At 43.6% G+C, this 18,944-nt stretch overlaps 1 protein-coding gene across 19 annotated transcripts in view; it reads right to left on the bottom strand.

Moving 5' to 3' along the window:
• The window catches only part of ARPP21 (cAMP regulated phosphoprotein 21), a 186,661-nt gene that overhangs the window by 129,025 nt on the left and 38,692 nt on the right, over positions 1–18,944 (bottom strand). For 15 of the 19 annotated variants that reach the window (XM_085226553.1, XM_085226557.1, XM_085226558.1 and 12 more), the window contains exon 1: positions 2,175–2,503. The exons of 1 other annotated variant lie outside the window; for it this stretch is intronic. The gene's annotated coding sequence lies outside the window, so the exon portion shown is untranslated. Of the gene's footprint in view, positions 1–797; positions 2,151–2,174; positions 2,505–2,526; positions 2,845–18,944 lie in introns of those variants that run through there. 3 more of the 19 variants (XM_085226556.1, XM_085226564.1, XM_010712994.4) reach the window with 3 other exon arrangements.

Below are 18,944 nucleotides of genomic sequence, written 5' to 3'. Positions count from 1 at the left end.
CCTCATCCGAGCAACCTTCATCTGCACGCCCAGCCCCAACGCAGTCAGGGCTGACACAGAGCAGGAAGGCGTAGTTGCCTGAAAAAGGATTTTGCAGGAGGGGTACTGAGACGTTTTAGACCACCATCCTGTAAAACTGTAGGCAACACAGAGAAAATACATTTGTTTTACAGACAACATCTTTACGTAAGTCTAGTTTCTCTACATGATTCCGAGGATCGTAGCAGATAGCCAGTGCGTGTATTTCTGACTGCAGATACATGGAACCAAACAAGGCAGTTTTGGAGAAGCATCTCTGCACATCTGGCATTATGGCATACGCTGTATTTATCTAGAGGTATTTGCTTTACACGAGAATCTCAGGCGGTTTTATTGCCTTCTGCAAATACTGCATGCAACAATGAAAACTCAGAACTCCTGCTTCAGGAAGCTACCGATAAGAACATAAATAATCATTAAAATAGGTTAGCACTGCATTCACATGAGAAGAAAAAGAAAGAAGATTTTAAAAGCGTTCCCTCACACTACTCTACCGTAAGACATTTCAACAGCAAAAAGTAAAATGGAACATTCCTCAACTTAAATACAATCCAAATACAATCATATAGATCAACAGCACTGAACAGAAATCATTTCCTAGCTACAGTTTGCTCCTTACAACTTCCGAAAGAAAAGAAAATCATTGTAGATACCACAAAACAGTTTGACTTAAGAGCAGCTCATCGCTCAGCTTTCCGCACAACCGCATTTTCTTCCGATAATCATAACGGAGGCATTTGAGGGATTTCCATTTTTACCTTTGCATTTCTCCTTTTCCAGTATCCATAACCAATCATCGCTCTGCTCTTCCATTATGCTCGGTATATCGCAGAGTGAGAAGCATCTTCAATAAATAGTATTAAAAATAGCACACACCCGGTCTCCCCGCCGGAGCATGCTCCGACAGTGCTGACACCTCAGCTCTCAAGGTAACCATGCCCAGCTGGGAGCTGGGAGGCAAGCCCTGTGTGAGATTAGCAGTGTGCAAGCCTAATTGCGCACGCAAACTTGCCTCGATCCGTGACGAAGGCTGCTAAAACAAAAAGCAGCGTGCAGTTAAGTGATGTGACTGGAAAGTTGCGGGTCAGTTTACAGGCGTTCTTCCCCTCCCCAGAACTCTCAGCTTCGACGCTTTGCGCTCACCTAAAAAACTTACATATGGCATTTTGGAGCGGGTCAAGCAGCGAACGCGCCAAGCTCACGCACACCCAGCCAAGTGCCAAGGCAGGGAAGCCAAACAGGTGACACACACACACATACACACGCATACATACATACATACACACACACACCTGCGCTGCTCCGCGGCTCCTTTGTTCCATCTCAGCGCGCTCACCGGAACGCAAGCCGGTTTGAGGGCTGCACGCACCTGGGAGCAGCGGGCGCACGAACGGCCCCGACACCCGCACGCATCCCCCGCTGGTGCAGGCAATGAGCGAATGCACAACACGACAGTCATTAACAACACCGCACAATGGCTGCGCTGGGTGAGCACGTCCGTAGACCCGCAAGCGGCACTGCTAAAGGCACAAACAAGCACGCGGCGCTGCACTGAGCACGGTAACGCTGTTTTCATGGAAGCGGGCTGCCGGGATGCCTGACAGCGCGCTGTAACGCCCGGCTGCCCTCACTGCATGCAAGAACAACGACAAAAAAAGATGCTCACGAGGCTCCAAGTGACCCTTTCCCCTCAAGTCACCACCCTCCAGAACAATGCTTTCCTCTAGCAAAGCAGAGCGTATCCCTCGATGCCGGCGAGTGAAAGTTTGGGGTTTTTTCTGCGTGTTTCACACCGTTCTCCTCCGGTACACCGCCCCCCGCTCCTCGCAGCCCCACCTGCCTCTCGCACACCGCCCCGCACCCCGCAGCCCGGCTCCGGCACCTCCCGTCCCTCCCCGCCGGACCGCCGATGACACACAGCGTCGTCCTTCCCCCCCTCTGAGGCAAATCGCTGCCGCCCGCCGCCCGGCCCCGCGCCCGGGGCAGCGCTGGGACGCGCGGCAGCGACGGGGCGCCAGAAAGCACGCTGGAACGAAAAAACAAACGTAAATCGCAACAACAAAGGACACCGCGCCGCACAAGCGCCTGCGGATTTCTGGCTCGCTCTTGATTTCGTTCTCTCGTCTCGTCGTTACCTTGCCCGATAAGGGATGTGCCCAGCGTCCCGCCGGCCCGGTGTCTGCGCTCGGCGCGGGGCCGCCCGCTGAGTGTACGGTGCCGCGGCCGCGCCGCGTTACAGCGCAGCGCCCGTCTTCCTGCCAGACATGGTCTCTTCCTCCGCCTCCGCCGCGGGAGGAGATCCGCCGCCGGCCGAACGCGGTGCCGCGGTGCCGCCCGACCCGCCGCCTCCCGCCCGGGCCGGCTCCTCTCGCCGGGCTGCGCCGCCTGCCCTCGCCCCGGTCCCCTCCGTGCCTGCCCGGCTCCCCTCTGGCTCGCTCTCCCTCCCGCCCGTCCCCCGTCCTTTATGTGCCGCGCTCCCGGCCGTACTGTCTGTCTGCGAGTCTCTCCCTCTCCTTTCTCTCTCTCCCCGCCCACGCAGCGTGGTGCGCCTCGGACCGCAGACAGCGGCGCGCTGCTCGCCGGCTCCGCGCTCACTGCGCTCAGCGCCGCCGCTCCGGCTCGCGCCGCCTCGGCCAGCTAGCGGGAGCCGCGGGCTCCGCCGCCATGGCGCGCCCGACCCCTCCCGCCCCTCTCTCCTCGCAGACGCCGCGGTCGGGCGGCTCCTCTCTCTCCCTCTCTCTCTCTCTCGGCCCGGCCCCGCGGCCGTCTCCCTCCGTGCGCCTGTCTGTGCGCGCGGTGCTGCTCCTCCGGTCACACCCCGGCCCTCCCCGGCAGCCCTGCCCCAGCCGGGAGCTCATACAAAGCGCCCGTCAGCGATAAGGAGAGGGCACGTTCGCCTCCTCGTAGCCTCGCCAAGCGCTCCCACCCGCGGCCCATCGCCCCCCCCCCTCCCCAACCTTAAAAACACGGCCCCCGATTCCAGCCTTAGTGAAGGTGTGCGTGTGGGGGGGTGTTTTGATCACTAATTTTGCCAGAGAAATCTGACAGCGCCTGCAGTGCTGAGCCGAGCTGCTAAAGGGAGGGGGGGCGACTGCAGCAGAGTTTGGGTGGTAGCAGATGAGCCACTCAAAATGGGGCACATGATCCCCATCTCTTCCCCTCCCCCTGCCAAAACCCGAGGATGGGACTTCTCCAGGAGCCTCCCGCACACCCGTCAGGGTGTAGAGAAACGGCGCTGCACCGGCAAACGCTTTTCCAACACACAAAACCTCTGCCATCTGCTCCGAAAATCACAGCTCATTTTACTCGGCTGAATAAATCCAGGCATTCCTTCTGCACCGGGAGAGGAAAGGGCCTTTACCTCTGCGCTAGGTGGCTATTAACGCGCAGTGAAATTATAGCAGTGCAGCACCAAATGTAATTGCCGTAGATCAATCAGAGCGGATCCAGCAGTTGAGCTGCTGGAAGTGCACGCTCTGTGAATAGCCGTGCGTCTCTACAGTGCCCTCCACCACAGTCACCCGAAAGGGGCAGCAGCGTTGGCACCGGCTGCAATTAGCAATCCTACAGATGAAAAATAAACAGTCCATCAGCGTAACTCAACGAGGTGCTAGAAAATACAGTCATCCTTTCTGTCTGCAGCGATACGAATAGCCCGACTCCCACAGATAGATAATTCTAATTTAAAATACGCTGTGAAAAATGCACTCTTTTTATTACATGCTTTCAACAATTCCCTGTTTCCGAACAGAGTTATCTGCACTTACTGACTGCAGAACTCAGTCGAGTGTAGACAAGTACACAGGTGTGTGTGTGTGTAGGGGGTTGGTTTAGTGGGTATTATCCCAGCACCCTTGGAATCCCTCCTTCCCCTTATAAGTGTGCACCTGTCATCACCAAGGACCATTGAACAGGGTTGGGCTGGAAGAATACAGTGAGCACCGAACCATACTGGGGAGAGCATTAGCAGAGTCCTGGTGCACGCCTCCAGTGATCACAGGCATTCAGCCAAGGACACCAAGACCCATGTGCTAATGCACCTCCTGATGTGGCTGACTCCTATGATGCACACACATGGCTCCATCTGCTCTTGATTTCATTGTTTAACATCTCCCCCTGCGACGTGCTACAAGTTGCACCTGATGGCAAGAAGAGTGACAGAAAGGCTATAAAACGGCATTACACAGAAGCTTGCAATAGCTGGTGACTGGGGCAGGACCCATTCTTGGCTATGAAGTGTTTTTTCAGCTAAAGTTCATGGCTATCAAAGCTGTGTTGAAGATGCGCTGAAATGCAGAGGACCTCACTTGGCTGCTGCACATCATCCTAAGCAGCCTACCAGCAAAGCTGGAGAGATCTCAGGCTGCAGCAGGATGTGAAAGGTACTCATTCAATATAGACTTCAACCAGCCTGCAAAGGGGGTTAAGGGGATACTTCACAGCCTTGCCCCATTCACTAGGCTGCCAACGTACCCACAGCTTCTCTCCCACAGTTTAGATCCTGGAGTGCCCTTGCAGTGGGAAGCACTGAAGCTATATGTCAGCTCTGAAAATAGATGAAAATTCATCCAAACTGTAATCCTGGCAGTTCACTCCCCTTTCTCCCGTGTGGCAGGATGTTTGGGGCAAGCTACCAAATACTGAAAGATGCCAGCTTCAGCAACAACAAAAGAGGAATGGGAAATATATAAATAAATAACCCTCATCCTAGCTACTATTTCAACTCCGAATGGCAAGCAGCATCAGGCACAGCACCTGTGAGGAGGTGACATTGCCTCCCTTTGTTGAGAAGTCACCCCAGATCTTTTAGGAACCAGTCCCAATCCATCCGTGGAAGTACTTAAGGCCAGGTTTGGATGGGGCCCTGGGCAGCCTGATCTGTGGTTGGCAGCCCTGCCCATGGTGGTGTTTTGGAACTGGGTAGCCTTTAAGGTCCCTTTCAACTCAAGCCATTCTGTGATTCCAACAGGGCATGCATCTTGCTTCCCCTCTTTTGGACTATTTTGTGCAGAAAGAAAAATCACAAAATCACAGCCACTGCATAATCACAGTCTCTAAGAAATGGGAAACCATGGCAATGGTTTGCTGCCGTTTGTGCTGATTGGTAGGCATGCATAGGGATAACTGTCCATTTAAGCTTCATGGAAGTCAGCAGGAGCTAGGTGTTTAAACAGGGTGAAAATTTTATAAACTCTGTCACATAGTACTTCTCCAAGTATTTTTTGGAATGAAGCAGTTAACCTGCAGCACATGCTTTCACTGTACATACACAAAATTCCACCAGGCAGCACAAAACTTGAGACATTTGTGAAACATCACAGCAGATTATAATACTTCTTCAGTGTGAGGACACTTTGTAACTACATTCACTCAGTTTCACTTAGAAATCAAGAAAACATTAGTGGGCTTTCAAAACCAGAATCAGATTGCAGGTATATGATGTCGGAGAAACATACAGGAATTCATGCAGTTCTGCAGCCACAGGAGACTCCTGTAATAGAAGGCATGCAGTGTTTCTTAATAAAAGCTTGCATGACTGGTTGCACATTTCTTCTTCCTCTAGTCATTTTTCAGTGAAAGAAAACTACTGTGCGGTCTCTGGTGTTTTGGAGTTATGCAATGATTCAGATTAAGGCACTGCAGTATAATAACCTAACTGTTGATGTATTTTATCATTATCTTCTGCAAAAGAGATCAGCCTTAGCAGTTTGTTTTAAAGCTTTTTTTCCCCCCTCCGTTTTTATGTCCTACGTGTTACAAACAAATTAATCATGCGTAATTTGCAGATGGACTTAAAAATACTGCACTTCTATTTAAAACAGCTCTCTACAAAATGTAAATATAGCTAAATCACTCTAGTTCTCAGACACTTCTGAGGGAGAGCTGAAATATTTATTCCAGTGACAACACCACAAGTAAAGGAAAATTAACCAAGCAATTTGTGTACAACTTGAATAGTATTTCAGATTTGACAAAGAAAAAATGAAGCTTTATACTTTTCCCACTGAAGTCTGTGAGAATTTTGCAATGGACTTCATTAGGATTAAGATCATGTACCTAAATCTAAGACTCTGTCTTTGGAGGAAGATCAATGAACAACCCTTTAAAAATATAATCTGTTGCTAGAGGGGCTGAGGAAGATATTTTTTTCCCCACTAAAAGGAACGCATCGTTTCTTTGTGTTTGACATTTCAAATCCCCTCTTAGTTTCTTTTAGAAATCTCAAAATGTTTGATGTACCATATCTATATATCTTGAAAAGGATATTCCAGTATAAAGTTCCTCACCACATACACCACAAAAAAAAAAAAAAAAAAGTGTCTTCTGATCCCTTCCAAGACCAGAAACTGCAATTCTTTCTCAGCTGTGACTTGCAGAGGAAAATGAACAGGAATTTGAACTGTAGCCTTGAGCTACCATTGGTGTAAATGGGTACTCCTGTACAAGCTTTTTGCTTCCTTTATGCTTATAGGCAGGAGGACTGAGGGCTTTCAGGTCACTGTCGGAGGGACAGTGGACTGCTTTATGAATTAAATGGTGGCTGGCAGCTTGCGAAGGATGCTCAACAGTAAGTCACAGGCCATACAGAGGGCTCACCTGGTATTATCACTCAGACACACTGCCAACAACATTTAAAGAAGTTTGACGGGTTAAATAATTCAGTCAGGGGGTTGTTCTCAGTTGTTCTGGGTGAAGGCACATCTCTGATGTAGGAACTAAGCATCATGTTGTTTTTTTTTTCTTTATAATGTATATATGCAGTATGCATGTTTGAGTAGAGGGGCAGGATGTACAGTGGCGAGTGAATGAAAGCAATAAGAAGAGAAAATCAGCTGGTGAATGCCGTGAGCTGTAGTGTTTGAATGGAGCAGCAAGAAACTTGTGAGAAAAGAGAAGTCCTAGGCAGGGAATGCAGCAAGCTAGTTATCTTGTGATCTGTGACTTATCGTGGGCAATGTGCACTACTTACTTAGATTAGATGTACTGTAGGGGAGTAATCAAGCTGAGGAAATTCCAAGATCTTTCACTATGATTTATGAGCTTTAATAATCTGATGGTTCAGGGTCACCTAAGAGCCCAGGAACTGCTTGGATCACAAGTATGAGTGGCTCTAAGGAAGCTTAGGACAAACATCTCCAGGGAGTACTTACAGTCATCAGCATAGGAGCCATAACTATCAGAACTCTTCCAGCACAAAGCAATTTCCCTTCAAGATTTCACCAAGAAAAGTCATTACTGCAGCCCTTTCTCTAAAGCAAAGCACGAGAGTATAGATTTTCTCCCAGCATCTAGAGAGCAGACAAACTTTGGTGACAATTTTCAGCTACCACAATCACATACAAGTAGTTTAGGCTTCCAAAAGTACATGGCCTCTCTCTCTGCTAAACCATCACTAAAACTAAGTCATCTGTCCTTAAGTATCCTGGCAGAAAGGAAGCCAGGAGACCAAAGGGGTTCCTGGCTGAACGAGTGGATCTAGGAAATTACAGAGAGAGGAAAAAAGCATTTTTAAGAGAGGAATCCTCATTTACCTTCTAGAAATTCTGCCACAACAATATTAAGAATAGCAGCAAAGCATGGTTTTAGGACTATAGGCTTATTTTATCACTCAGAAGTAATGCCAAATATGTTTTAGAGATGATCATACGAGCTGTAAGTAGTCAGAGAACAATCATACAGAGGTATTTTGTGAAGTGTTTTTTTTCAGCTATTTCACATTGTCAGTCTTGGTAATGTTCACCAGTTCTTTGTTCTGCGTTTTGATCAGGGCAAATAGATGTAACCCAATGTACTGCCCATTAAACAGGCAGTGCCACTGTGTAGATCAGGTATGATAGGAAAACCTGGAGACTGAAACTGGTGAATTATCTGGAGGTGAAGAAAACATGAACTGTTGTGCCAAACAGTTCCTGTAACCCGGAGGACTCAATTTCTCTCTTTAAAATCCCTCTGAACACGTTGCCCTCTTAACTTCTGCTTCTAGAAACATCTAATATTCTCTGAAATGCATGTTTTGAATGGCACATCTTCAGAAAAGGCTCCCACTAGACCTAGACCTACCTTGCAGATATTTTGACACGTAATTTAGTAATACACCAGTAGGTTGATATTCTTCAATTTTTTTCTTTTTTTGTTTGTTTTTTTAAGAATCCTGTTTAATATCTCCCATGAGAACTTCTAGCAAGGATCCCAGCTTTGACATCTTTGTAAGTTGGGTGTGTTGTTTTTGTGCAGCCCACCCTGCATTACCGCAGTATGCTCTCAGGCTCACATTTGTCAGAAAGCTACATTACCAGCTTCTAACGAACAGAATATATTCATACATTAATCCTGGGACTGCACCAGCTATTGTACAGAGCAAATCAACTGGGGACCTCCCAGTCACTGGCTTTGACGTCTGTCCAGCTGCTCCCACCTCAGCAGCTGCAAGCCTGGATTGCTGACTCAGGACCATACACAAAGTGAAGGAGTCCAGCACATCTCGTTGAAGAGGTTTGGAAATCGTTGCTGTTTTAGGATCCTCACTTTGCAGTATGCTTTTAGAAGAAGGTTTGGCTTATGTAAAGTTACTCTCAAGTTGGTAGAAATAATATTTGAGTATAAAGAGGTAAAAATAGCATGATGACTTCAAGATGTGGCTGCTGGTACCATGAATAGTCACATCTTAAAACACTACTGTAGCAGTATTAATTGAAAGAGAAAACTACAAAAAATACAACATACCTAAACAAGGAGGAACCTGCCATGGCACAAACAAACAAATTCTCCAGATCTGTCCTCTACACAGAGATTTATGATATGGAAATCCTCAGAATGTAAGGAAAAGAAAGTCAGTTCTCATTCTTTAAAATTATGACCATCTTTCTTTACCCACCCTCACACAGCTTGATTAACCTGCTCAGGAAAAGCAGCAGCAAACAACAGGCAGCAAAGTTCAAACAGCGGTCACGATTTTGGCACAAGAGGAGATGAGGAGACCCTCAGCAACAGAGGGAGTGAGGAGTGTAACGTATTTCTCTGACAGAGAGGTTTCCATCACAATCCACATGACGAAAAGTAGTTGCTCTCTTCAAGGCCACGTCATGCTTTATGTGCAAAACAGTGTGCAGATGTGCCAAACAGAAGCAACTTGAAGTTTAAAAAATGAGAAGCAAATAGAAAAGCGTAGGCTCTTTGTTTAAATCACGCTTGCCCAAACCAGCACTTTACAGACTACTGGAGGCAATGTAGGACTGCCTCTTTTTTTATACCTCACGTACCAACAGCACATTAATCTTCTTTGTACTTAGTAAAAATGACCAAGAAAGGCACAGATGTAACCATAATGCTCATAGTCAGCATGACTCTGCTTAGGACATTCATATCCAAAGCCTCCAACAGAGGCAGTAGCCCTATAGCAAACAGGGAAGAATTAGGAACGGGAAGAATTCCTGCTATGTGTCATTTTAACAACCTCTCTAGGTCTGTCAGTTGCGATAAAACTAGCAAAAATGGGGCCTTCGTCATCTGATTTGGAGCTCTGAGTGTTTTCAAGGACCTCTGGGTTACAATCCCACTGAGGAGTTTCTGAAATCCATGTGATAAAGCATGGGAGTTGCTATGTTCACCGGCCTCTTCGTGGGCTCTTAGCTCCCCAGGCTGAGTGCTGTAACAGCCTTAGAATGTGCCCCGTACCTGTGAGCAGAGCACGTTGCTTTCTAGAACACCTTCACCTCTCCAGCTTCACCTACCCCAGCTTCACAGGGCCAGTGCTCCAAGCACTCCGAGCAGAATACGAGTTTGGCTGCCATCAATTTAGCAATTTGCAATGTTTCTCTCAAACGCTCTGAACCAACTTTTACACAGGTTCATCTGCTGCCGAAAACACACACTAAGGAATGTATTGCTGCTTAGGTAAATATTAGGTCCGTTCGTCACAAAGTGAGTAGAGGCACACGAAACACTGGCACAGACTGAATGCTAGAGAGACACTTAAGCTTTCAGTACTTTGAGGTCTTGCACTGGAGTTTTAAGCATAGTTATTTCTCAGTCATTGGTCTGAAATACAGTTCCCCTAGATTTTCTCTGGCTGCCTTCTTCTTGCTGTATCTTGCCTTATCCTCTAGACATATTTAAATTTTCCTTTGTTTGGAATCTACATTATTTCACGCCCTGAAATTATAGCCTTTGCAGTGTGCAATACTGTAGAAAGTCCCTTCATTGAAAGAGCAGAACATGGTACTATTTTAGAATCATATAATTTCCAGCATAATTGTTAAATCATTTTCTTCCTTTCTTCCCTCCCCCTTTTTTTTTTTTCCTCCAAAGGGAAAGAAAGATTCAAAGTGCACATCCAGAGGGAAGGAACGAGACAGACAGAAAACTTAACAACTTTGTAATACCATGCTACATTGCACCTCACATTTCTTGCAACAACCACCCTGCATCAGTGACAGGACTCCCTGTCTATTGCTTCAGTCACTCAGCGCTGGATTCCATCCTTTGCAAGGTACTATTGGTTCACAAATGCAACCTTCCTTGTGTGTTTGTGACATTGTGTTCCCAAATATCACATCATAAAAATGTTAAAATAAAGCTGTTCATAACATTTTCCTGTGCGCCATCTGGGCCTTGCAAGAAAGCTGACATTAGCTGTCAAACTAAAGATAACCACATTTTCTCTCTTTTGTATCGTTAATGTTTGTCATTGCAAATTTCACTTTAATGCTCCGATTACATTATGACATTCTTACAAACTGAATGGCACTAATGACTTTCATTATTATTTACACACTTCCTTAATTATAAGGCTCTCCCTCTCATTCACAACATGTTCTCCCTCATAACACTCCGATATAAAGCTAATGAATTTTAAACTTTCTATTACATAAAAGCTCGTGATTAATTACCCAGCTTCCTGGTCTCTTTATGAGGCACAATCCAGGCCTCTCCTGTGGTGTTGTAGCAAAGGGGAGTAAGTATGCAACTTTTATTCCCTCCTCGGTGAAAGCAAATAGAGAGACAAATAGAGTAGCTTTCTCTTTAAATCAATTTAACTGAAAACAAATATACATCAAACCATTCCTCAGGAGAAATCTAAATCTCTCTATATTAGCGACATGTAGTAAACAGGATAATAATGCCTATTATTATCATCTTTAACTTTTCATGACAACAGTTTCTTAATCTGGTTCAAGTAAGTGAGACAGTAGAAGTAAAAACACGTGGCTTTCACATAAGACATCTGACGGTTATACGCTGTATCGCCAAGATCAACTATTTATGTGTTTTTAATTATTTAAAATATTGGACTCCTTCACTGATAAAAAAGACAAGACAAAAGCCCAAGGTTGCTCCACACCAAATGAAGGGCAGTTGTGACAAATATAAATTACTGCACTTTACACTGACAAAGGTAATAGAATAAACCAGAGCCTAGAAGACTTTGAAAGACACTGGGGGGGCACCGAGCAGCCCAGCAATGAAATTCAGAGCTCAGTACTTAGACCGCAGCCTGTACCAGTGCCTGCACAAGCTGCACGTGTCTCAGTGCCTGTACTGCCAACAGCAATTGGATTCTTGCAGACAAATTTAAATTTGCTGTCAGCCAAGGGGAAAAAAATGGGTTAATTAAAGTATAGCTATTCCCATCCCATTTGCTTGCTGGAAACTTGACCTTAAGATTATCGAGTACCTGTGCATATGAAAAAGTTATTTCCTGCCAACCCAAGGGGAGTTTCCTTTTATGCCTCTCTCCTGTTAGTAAAGAAGAGAGCCAATATCTATGCAAATATACACATAATTCGAATATGAGTATAGTCTCAGTTGGGACTAAAGCACATCCTGTCCTGTCCTGACTGAATCAATGCCTGGCTACGTATAAATGGCACACTCACTGACACCCAGCAAGGGGACACTTAGTAATGAGGAAGATTGATTTGCCAAAGCCGTTTACTTATGTATTACTTTTATATTAATTCCTACCTCTGATGTAACAGAGAAAGAAGAAAGAAAATTGGGTTTGTTGTGAAAAAAAGCTCCTTGAGCTTCTTTTTTTTTTTTTTTTTTTAATACTGTAAATTTCTAATCACTTGCCAGTATCACGGAAAAATCTAGGAGCAAATTAAAATAAATAATTCCCTGAAGGTTCAGTATAATGGAGTGGCCTTTGCGAGGTGACACCCTACCTTGGTCTGCTTTCAAACACCTCATGGCAACTATGCGGTCCTACAGAGCAAACTTAAAGTTTCCGAGGGCCTAATTCATGGCTCAAAGAGTAGACTGTATGATAATCCTGCTATCTTCAGTTAACATCACATTCCAAGGCTGCTACTTATCAGAATTTGAGTTATGTAAATTCTGAAACTCTCTAATATCAGAGGATGTCTTGCAGTTTAAAACAATAACAACAACCACCATCGCCTTAAAGGAATGAGAAATCCATCCTTCCATTCTCTTTAATACTATCTTGTCTTTTACATTCAGACATGTGTGACATTTTGGGCAGAGCCTATTAGGCTTTCACAAGGGGCCTGATTATATTGATCATATTTCTGTGCCCATCAAGAAATGTCAGAACAATTGAGAGTCAACTGAATGCACGTACACAAAAAAAAACCTTTGAATAGGGTAAGAAAAGCCTAAGATGCTCTTGAAAGATTGGTTCGTGACCTTAATTTCTGTTTTACTTGTTGATAGTTTACATGGTAGATGATCTTCCTTGAAATACAATTGGATAATGAACCTCAGTGAACATCTCTCCATGTAAGATAGTTTTTTTCTCTTAGACACATTCCTCTGGAATGCATTTGCCAGTATTATCTAGAAATAATTGTACTCTAAAGAAAATGATGGAGTCCTTGGACTGCTTGATGTACTTCACTGTTAACAGCACTTGAAAGAAGAAATGAGACATCACAGAGCAAGATACAAACATAATAAACCAGCTGAGCCAATCCTCGTACAAAGATATAAAGACCACTAGAGAAGGGTTGATAATTATGTCAGAAGAGTTAAAATTAGTTGCAGCTTTACAAGTAGTATAAGGGTTTGAGGTTACAATCCTAATGCTTACTTCTAAGGCAGAGCAAGCTTACAGGCCATATAGTATGACAGGTAAAACACAAGTGTACCTTACATGGCATTAACCTTATACTACATAGTTATCCACAGTAATTTTGTTTATTGTAACTGTTATGCTTGGAAATTCTGTTTAAGACAGTTAAATATGCTTCCATCACAACATTCTCTTGAAAAGGAATTAGATGCAGATCTTCTGAGATTCCTTATGAAGAAGAAGAGGGTTATTAAACAGTTTGAAAGTGAGATAGGCATGATGGGCAGGAGCCTTGTTACATATCTGTGACTCTACAGGGGAGCTTGTGATATACTGATTTGATGGTCATGTGAAGCGTGGAACTTCCTTTTGTCTCATCTCTTCTCTGATTGTTCTGAGAGCTTCATAGCTCACCTGTAAATGACAGAGAGAGAAATGCTATATACTCACAGGGACATGGCGGAGAGAAAGGTGAGATGCCACTACAAGAAGTAATTAGTGGCAGTGAGGAGTAATCTGCTGCAGCTTGCTCTTGCAATTGATTTTGTTGTTACATGCTATGAGATCTCCACAGCTCAAGAAAGATGAGCCATGCATCACCTGCGAAAGCTGCATGTGAAGCAACATCATTAAGCAAGAGTTACGCCTTGCCTTCAAATATCAAGGCTCTCATCCTGATTCTGCCTTTAATTTAGTGCATAACTTTGAGCAATTCGACCCATTTCCCGATGCCACTGATTATCCTTCACACCTGTTTCTTCTTTCTTTCCTGTGGCTATTGTAATTCTAGGTAAAGGACTATACATCACTGAAAGTTTACATAATGGCCGTCTGCAAAAATAAAGCATCCTACGTCCTCGTCTGAAAATAGCCTCATTGAAGACGACAAGGATTTTACATTGATCACAGCAGCAATCTCGGTTGCCAATAATATCATCTGTACGTATTCTTCTGAAATGTTTGGTATCGATCAACACAGTTTCTAAAAAGCACAAACAATAAATTATTCATTTTGATTTATAAAGCAGTTAGTATTTATCACAGACAGAGCGCTTCTACACAAATCAGAATACTTCAGGAAAAAAAAAGCCAAAAATAAACCAGATCAGATTTTCCCTGTATTATAACTGTAATTACTTTCCTATACACATAAACCAAAGTGGGAATCTCTTTCCTGAAATACCTATGAAAAGAGACAAGCCTCGCAGACCAAGAAAACCATTGAAACCCATTAAAGAAAGTGCCTTCAAGGAAAACATCTCACTAATAGCTTCCCTGCGCTAAAGGCAAAAGCGCCCCTGACTGTTTCTCATGCAAATCCATTGGACAAATGCTAGCAAATCTGTAGGAGTAAAATTACAATTACAATTTACAAATTAAAATTTTTGATGGAACTGCACATCACTCGAGGACCTAGATGAATTTGATTCTAGGCAAATCAAGATAGATACAGACATTTGGAAATAAGGCTCTTAGGTTATTATACCCTGCTACAAAGAGAAACGCACACTAAAGAGATGAATTTTGGAAGAAAATAATGTGTTGCATTATCTTAGCTGCAAACTCTTAGCTGTACAACTAATTTCTTCTTGTGTGAATAGTTCTTACTATTCGTACAATGCTTGCATTTTTCATGTCCTGCTTTTCTTCTCCCAAGAGCTGGCATTTTTTAAGATTGACAGCAGGAATGGGGCTGGTACCCAGCTTTGCATACTTGAACACTACAGCCAAAATCAGTGCACTTATTTCCAAAACAGCAGCAGGAGGGTCATAACATGGCCACTACAACCCCCTAAATAGCAGAGCTCTTTCCTTTTAACTTCTGTACTGTTACAGTTGGTGTTACAGCTGGAAGTATTATCGTGGTGAAAATAGACAGGAAACAGCATCACTTATATCCAAAGATCTAGGTTTGCAGGAAAGACTCCACAGAGGAGAGATCTCCAGCAAGAGACCCTTCCCCAGTGGCAGTCAGCCCTTAAATGGGGTCTAGGAGAGGTGCAGCCAGGCTCCACCCCTTGGGTAACACAGCTGAATCGCCTTCACCTGTGCTCCCATGGCTGACTCAGTGCTTGCTCAGGTGATCAATCAGTGGCTGAGACTCAACAGTTCCCATACATGTACCCAACAACTTTTTCTAAGGTGAGCATTTCTCCAGCATCCCCTGTAAGTTTTATGTCAGCTTCTGTGCTGTGTTTTGTTTTTGCTCCTCAGCAAACATGGTGGTAATTGGTAAATCCAGACATCCATTTGAGAAAATGAGCAGAATTAAGCAATGTTTCAATTCAAGTCTTCTCTGTGCCTGTAAGAAAGGTAGCCAACAGTTGCCATGTCCACATCTCTAGAAGATGTTCTTCTTAAAGAGAAAATCAGATTTTCCAGTGATGCTGGACTTCACTCACGAAGCATTAGGGCAGCATGCATTGTAGATCATCAAGACTCATGTTTTGTACTTTCTGCTTCTTCTCTATCACCATAAAGTTGTGCTTTACCTCTAAAAAAATTAGAAGCTCTATCAGACTCCATTTGCCCTTCCATTCCTCCATGTTCCCATCCTGTGCCCCATGCACCCCTCCTTTTACTTCTCCCTCTCTCCATATTCATGCCAGAGGATATACCACGAACGAGGTTCTCTAATCAATCGTCTGACTCATTGCCTTATGGTAGAATATTGCCATGGCTAATGACTAATATGACTGCAGGATTTCCAAATGTCATCTTATTGGATCTTACAGATTGCCTATTAACTATTTCTTAGCCTTACCAGGATTAGTAGAGTAGTAAAATAAAGCAATATGAGATTTAGCACAGTAAACTCATTTCTTAGCAGCTGATTTCTAATTATAGGTGTAGCCCAAAATAAGACAGAATAGGACATTATATTTCCTAACTGAAAAACAGTCTGTTTGCAAACAGCTTTTCTTTATGATACTCAAAATTTTCATCCACACAATGAATAGCAAAAAAATAGAGGATGAATCTAATTCTTGAGAGATGGCAATTGATATTTACATTCATACTGTGATTCACTAGAAAAGAAATGTGTGAAACTCCCAAGGCAAACAAATACTGTTAGATGCATTTTGTTTGTTGATTTTTGTTCATGCATACCAAACATTTTTTCTTCCACATTACAGTCTTTTGAGGAGAAAAGGAGTCGCACAGCACATTTTCTCTCTGCAACTCCTGCATCCCTGCAACTGAAGCTAATATTTTTCTTTTGAGTTAAATGCAGTTATTTGGTGATGGCGACTTAGATTGATGTGATGTGAAAACAACATACTTTGAATACTGAGACTTCTCCACACTGATAAGGAATTAATCCAAAAAGCAGTAACAGTGATCACAAGGAGCACTGCAGATGAATTTAAAATCTGACAATGCACAGACAATGCTGGGCTGAAATCCTAATAGTGTCTAAACACATCTAGCAGTGTTTAGACACATATTGTTTTTCTTTCCTTACCACACTCAACTGCATAGTATGGAACTGCAGACATTCTCACTCTTTTGCATTTTCCAATTCCTACACTGTCATGAACAAAGAACTTGCTAATCAGAGGATTTTGGTACTTCCTCTGGGCAATCAGCTGTTACATTCCTGCAGTTGGACCATTTCCGAAAACATAATTATATTCTACTAGTTCTCCTGAACATAACCAATTCCAACATTTCGCAGGTATCACTTTACAAATATATGTTGATACCTTCTTGATCAACTCATCACCTCTCCACTGAAGATGAAATGACATCAGTGTGAAACAAACACCCTCAGAGCATTAATGAAAGGGGTGAAGGGCTTTGGAGTGTCAGTTCTTTACTGCTGAGTGAATTAACAAGCTGCATTGTCTGCAGTGTAACAGAATAGAGCCTGTAGCTAGAGGAGACAGCGTCAAAATGGGAAGGGTACTGTAAAGATTAGTGTGTTAGAAAACTAATGAATAATGTCACACGACCTTAAACTTGCTAATCTCATTGAGACAGCTTGTTAGATCATCAGATTGCCCAGCTGAGAAACCTGCTTCCATTGCTGCTCTGCTTGTGGTGTCAAACCCAATTACCGTTTCTTCAGATGACTTTTCATTCATCAGAGATGGAAATGCAACTGGAAAAAAAAAAAAATCCAGGGAGCTGGATTTGTTTCCCTTTCACTAGCAGGGTTCACGCTGTACTTGGGTACCTCAAACAGAAGAAACACACAAGATAGGTGCTAGTGACACCCGCAGCTCTGTCCCTTCCCCACAGCCCTACAGGTTCTATCTTCTCTAGCACATAGCTTCCACCTCAGAAGCAATGAGGAGCTCCACCATATTAAAGATCATAATAAACAACACAGTAGAAACATTTCCACCTGAACCAGCAAGGATTTACTGGCAGCCCTCAACTCAGCCGCAACAGGGTCTGGCCTCCTTCCTTCTGCCAGTTTTTCTAGTTCATTCTGTATGTACGGGTTGGTTGGTTTTTTTTTCAATGCTGGGGATGCAAATGTTACCACTGCTGACCCCATCCTGTTGTTTCATCTTGGCACAGTCTCATCAGCATGCCTTAACTCATGATACAGTAAAAGCCCCTTCATTACCAACATTTGCCCCAAAGCCAGCGCCTTCTAGAGGAAGGCAAAATTCTGGCAGGTGGGGTGAAATCAGAGCATTTCTGAATTCGTGCTGCTGATTTCACCTGAGCCTAATTTTTTACCAACCATCTTTACAGGAGCATTATACAACACCGGGTAAGGTTTAAAAATTGCTCATTTCATGGTATGTAATGAAAAACTTCTATCTTAGTTTCATGTGGTGCACCTAATAAACTGCTGTAGAAAACTGCTGAAATATTAGCGCTATTAAGTTGTCTCCATATTTAAGAGTAAACATTGCGGTAGTTTGTGGGTGGTTTTTTTTTTTTGACTCAAATGCAAAACTTTCCAGTTGTTGAGTTTGTAGTGACATTTTCAGTGCTCCTGAAGCTCTATGATATGAACCTGAGAATTTGAAGTAGTGACAATCAATACGATTTGAGAAATATTATATTGAAACGTACATTTCAGGCCCATCATCCTCACAGAGCTGACACTTGGCACATACTCAGTCATCATCTTATTTATCATTTTCCTACTGTGTGAAAGAACTCCTCATCTTGTTTTGGCTGTGGACTATCCAAGCTTACTATTAAACCCCTCACTTAATAAGATAAGCAGTTTCTAATGGGATTTAGAACTCTAGGTGCAATGCAGTCAACATCAAGCATTGGCATAAATCTCTTGCAGTAAAAGTCATGTTTCCTATCAGAAGGGGAGAAAGGGGTTGTTTGCTTGTCTTTAGAGCAGCCATAGCTCCTTATAACAAAGGTTCTACACTCAGGAATATGCTGGTAATTAACTTGGGATGCTGTTACAGAACCCTACTGAACCGATATGCAGTTGATTTCTTTCAGATTATCTGGCTGCTAAAAACCTGGATGTTCAGTTTCTCATCTGTTATACAATTGATTCTTTATTCTGAGTCATTTGGTAACCTCTAAAAATAGTTCATTCTTCTTGAATTAGCAGCACAATGTTATAGATCATGTAGACAGAAAAGCCTCTCTCTTTCCTGCTGCATAGCCAAAGTGCTACAGGGCTCCAGCATCAGAAAGTCATTGCAGTGTATCATAACTCTAACAGATGTTACTGCAGGCCGCTTTGAGAGCTGGAAGGAAAATAAAAGAAGGAAAAGGAATGGATTACAGGTTAAAACAATTCCTTGGCTCCACAGTAAAACACGGTGTGCATGAGGGTGGGCTGTGAGTTAAAAACTATGTTTATTGCAGCTTACTGCTGGGGCACAGTAACTAATTTTTCAGTTCAGTACTCAGCTGCTTTAATGCACCTGAA

The sequence above is a fragment of the Meleagris gallopavo genome, chromosome 6 (assembly GCF_905368555.1).
Source record: "Meleagris gallopavo chromosome 6, MGAL_WU_HG_1.1, whole genome shotgun sequence".
Taxonomy (NCBI): Eukaryota; Metazoa; Chordata; class Aves; order Galliformes; family Phasianidae; genus Meleagris; species Meleagris gallopavo.
Note: the sequence above shows the minus strand (reverse complement) of the source record. Positions and strands in the feature narration are given on the sequence as shown.